The sequence below is a fragment of the Arachis duranensis genome, chromosome 1 (assembly GCF_000817695.3).
Source record: "Arachis duranensis cultivar V14167 chromosome 1, aradu.V14167.gnm2.J7QH, whole genome shotgun sequence".
In the NCBI taxonomy this organism is placed as follows: Eukaryota; Viridiplantae; Streptophyta; class Magnoliopsida; order Fabales; family Fabaceae; genus Arachis; species Arachis duranensis.
In genome coordinates, this window is record NC_029772.3 from 88,014,310 (window position 1) to 88,018,658 (window position 4,349).

At 39.5% G+C, this 4,349-nt stretch overlaps 1 non-coding gene across 1 annotated transcript; it reads right to left on the reverse strand.

The window, feature by feature from the left end:
- Positions 1-441: 441 nt before the first annotated feature.
- Positions 442-545, reverse strand: LOC127743156 (small nucleolar RNA R71). The gene has a single exon (XR_008004487.1). It is a non-coding gene; the product is annotated as a small nucleolar RNA R71 (small nucleolar RNA).
- Between the last annotated feature and the right edge of the window lie 3,804 nt (positions 546-4,349).

Here is a 4,349-nt window from a genome sequence, read left to right on the forward strand (position 1 = left end):
TCGACCCTTACTCGCGTAAGGTTTATTACTTGGACGACCCAGTGCACTTGCTGGTTAGCTGTGCGAAGTTGTGATAAAGAGTTGAGATTGCAATTAAGCGTACCATGTTCATGGCGCCATTGATGATCACAATTTCATGCACCATGGAGCAAACAATTTTGAGCTGAAACCTCAATTAGTTGCTCTAATGCAACAGAACTACAAGTTTCATGGACTTCCATCAGAAGATCCCTACCAGTTCTTAACTGAGTTTTTGCAGATCTGTGAGACTGTTAAGACTAATGGAGTAGATTCTGAAGTCTACAGGCTCATGCTTTTTCCTTTTGCTATAAGAGACAGAGCTAGAACGTGGTTGACTCTCAACCTAAAGATAGCCTGGACTCCTGGGATAAGCTGGTCACGACATTCTTGGCTAAATTCTTTCCTCCTCAAAAGCTAAGCAAGCTTAGAGTGGATATTCAGACCTTCAAACAAAAAGATGGTGAATCCCTCTATGAAGCTTGGAAAAGATACAAACAGATGACCAAAAGATGTCCTTCTGACATGTTTTCAGAATGGACCATGATAGATATATTCTATTATGGTCTATCTGAGTTCTCTAAGATGTCATTGGACCATTCTACAGGTGAATCCATTCACCTAAAGAAAACACCTGCAGAAGCTCAAGAACTTATTGACATGGTTGCAAATAACCAGTTCATGTACACTTCTGAGAGGAATTTCGTGAATAATGGGACGCCTCAAAGGAAGGGAGTTCTTGAAATTGATGCTTTGAATGCTATTTTGGCTCAGAACAAAATGTTGACTCAGCAAGTCAACATGATTTCTCAAAGTCTGAATGGATGGCAAAATGCATCCAACAGTACAAAAGAGGCATCTTTTGAAGAAGAAGCTTATGATCCTGAGAATCCTGCAATAGCAGAGGTAAATTATATGGGTGAACCTTATGGAAACACCTATAATTCATCATGGAGAAATCATCCAAATTTCTCATGGAAGGATCAACAAAACCCTCAACAAGGCTTTAATAATGGTGGAAGAAATAGGCTCAGCAATATCAAGCCTTATCCATCATCTTCTCAGCAACAGATAGAGAATTCTGAACAGAGCACCTCTAACTTAGCAAACTTAGTCTCTGATCTGTCTAAGGCCACTTTAAGTTTCATGAGTGAAACAAGATCCTCCATTAGAAATCTGGAGGCACAAGTGGGCCAGTTGAATAAGAAAATCACTGAAACTCCTCCTAGTACTCTCCCAAGCAATACTGAAGAGAATCCAAAAAGAGAGTGCAAGGCCATTGATATAATCAATATGGCCAAACCTAGAGAGGAAGGAGAGGACGTGAATCCCAATGAGGAAGACCTCATGGGACGTCTCTCAAGCAAGAAGGAGTTCCTTATTGAGGACCCAAGGGAATTTGAGGCTCATATAGAGACCATAGAGATCCCATTAATCCTCCTTCTACCATTCATGATCTCTGAAGACTATTCTTCCTCTGAAAAGGATGAAGACGTAACTAGAGAGCAAGTTGCTTAAATATTTAGGAGCTATCATGAAGCTGAATGCCAAGTTATTTGGTAATGAGACTTGGGAAGGTGAACCTCCCTTGCTCATTAGTGAACTAGATACATGGGTTCAGTAAACTTTACCTCAAAAGAGATAAGATCCTGGAAAATTCGTAATACCCTACACCATAGGCACCATGATCTTTGAAAAAGCTCTGTGTGACCTGGAGTCAGGTATAAATCTTATGCCACTCTCTGTAATGGAGAAGTTGGGAATCATTGAGGTACAACCTGCCATGTTCTCATTACAAATAGCAGACAAGTAAGTAAGACAGGCTTATGGATTAGTAGAGGACGTATTAGAAAAGGTTAAAGGCCTTTACATCCCTGTTGATTTCATAATCTTAGACACTAGGAAGGAGGAGGATGAATGCATCATCCTTGGAAGACCTTTCCTAGCCACAACAGGAGCTGTGATAGATGTTAACAGAGGAGAATTAGTCCTTCAATTGAATGGGGACTACCTTGTGTTTAAGGCTCAAGGATCTTCTTCTTTAACAATGGAGATGAAGCATGAAAAGCTTCTCTCAGTACAGAGTCAAACAAAGCCCCCACAATCAAACTCTAAGTTTGGTGTTGAGAGGCCACAGCCAAACTCTAAGTTTGGTGTTGAATCCCCACATCCAAACTCTAAGTTTGGTGTTGGGAGTCTACAACATTGACCTGATCACCTGTGAGGCTCCATGAGAGCCCATTGTCAAGCTATTGACACTAAAGAAGCGCTTATTCGGAGGCAACCCAATTTTTATTTATCTAATTTTATTTTTATTTTTATTGTTCTTTTATGTTTTATTAGGTTCATGATCATGTGGAGTCACAAAAAAATATTAATATTAAAAACAGAATCAAAAATAGTAGAAGAAAAATCACACCCTGGAGGAAGGACTTATTGGTGTTTAAACGCCAGTAAGGAGCATCTGGCTGGCGTTCAACGCCAGAACAGAGCATGGATATGGCGTTGAACGCCAGAAACAAGCAACATCTTGGCGTTTGAACGCTAGGAATACACCCTGAGGAGAGCTGGCGCTGAACGCCAGAAACAAGAAACAAGCATGGAATTGGCGTTCAACGCCAGAAACATGCTAAAATTGGGCATTGAACGCCCAAAACAAGCATCACTCTGGCGTTTAAACGCCAAATTGTATGCAAAGGCATTTTAAATGCCTAATTGGTGCATGGATGTAAATCCTTGACACCTCAGGATCTGTGTACCCCACAGGATCCCCACCTACCTCAACTCACCTTCTCTCTTCTTCACCAATCACCTCAATCTCTTCCCTAACACCTCTTCACCACTCAAATCCATCCATCTCTTCCCCACCTAATCCCACCCATATGGTCGAAACATACACATCTCTCCCTCTCATCCATATTGTCTCTTCTTCTTCTTCTTTTCTTTCTTCTCTTGCTCGAGGGCGAGCACTATTCTAAGTTTAGTGTGGTAAAAGCATAGCTTTTTTTGTTTTTCTATAACCATTGATGGCACCTAAGGCCAGAGAAACCTCAAAAAAAAAGAGAAGAGAAAAGGGAAGACAATTGCTTCCACCTCTGAATCATGGGAGATGGAGAGATTCATCTCAAGGATCCATAGCTCAGTAATAGAGCATTTGACTGCACATCAAGAGAGCATGAGGAATTCCCTCATCAAGAAATCCCTGAGATACCTCAGGAGATACATTTTCCTCCACAACTATTGGGAGCAACTAAGGATAGGAGCACCAAAATCACTAGGGATCATGCAACAGAGGCAAGGAAGAGACATAAAGGAGCTCAAAAAGCACCCTTGGTCCTTCAAAAGGCGCCACCCTCACTAAGGTGGACCCATTCCTTAACTTCCTTGTTCTTATTTCTCTATTTTTCGATTTTTATGCTATATGTTTGTTTATGTTTTGTGTCTTTATTACATGATCATTAGTATTTAGTAACTATGTCTTAAGGCTATGAATAATTCCATGAATCCTTCACCTTTCTTAAATGAAAAATATTCCTAATTCAAAAGAACAAGAAGTACATGAATTTCGAATTTATCCTTGAAATTAGTTTAATTATATTGATGTGGTGACAATACTTTTTTTTCTGAATGAATGCTTGAACAGTGCATATTTTTTATCTTGTTGTGTATGAATTTTAAAATTTTTTGCTCTTGAAAGAATGATGAACAAAGAGAATGTTATTGACAATCTGAAAAATCATGAAAATTGATTCTTGAAGCAAGACAAAGCAGTGAAAAAGCAAAAGCTTGCGTAAAAAATTTTTGGCAAAAAAAATAAATAGAAAGAAAAAGAAAAAGCAAGCAGAAAAAGCCAATAGCCCTTAAAACCAAAAGGCAAGGGTAAAAAGGATCCATGGCTTTGAGCATCAATGGATAGGAGGGCCCAAGGAAATAAAATCCAAGCCTAAGCGGCTAAATCAAGCTGTCCCTAACCATGTGCTTGTGGCATGCAGGTCCAAGTGAAAAGCTTGAGACTGAGTGGTTAAAGTCGTGATCCAAAGCAAAAAAAGTGTGCTTAAAAACTCTAGACACCTCTAACTGGGGACTTTAGCAAAGCTGAGTCACAATCTGAAAAGGTTTACCCAGCTATGTGTCTGTGGCATTTATGTATCTGGTGGTAATACTAGAAAACAAAGTGCTTAGGGCCACAGCCAAGACTCATAAAAGTAGCTGTGTTCAAGAATCAACATACTTAACTAGGAGAATCAATAACACTATCTGAAATTCTAAGTTCCTATAGATATCAATCATTCTAAACTTCAAAGGAGAAAGTGAGATGCCAAAACTGTTCA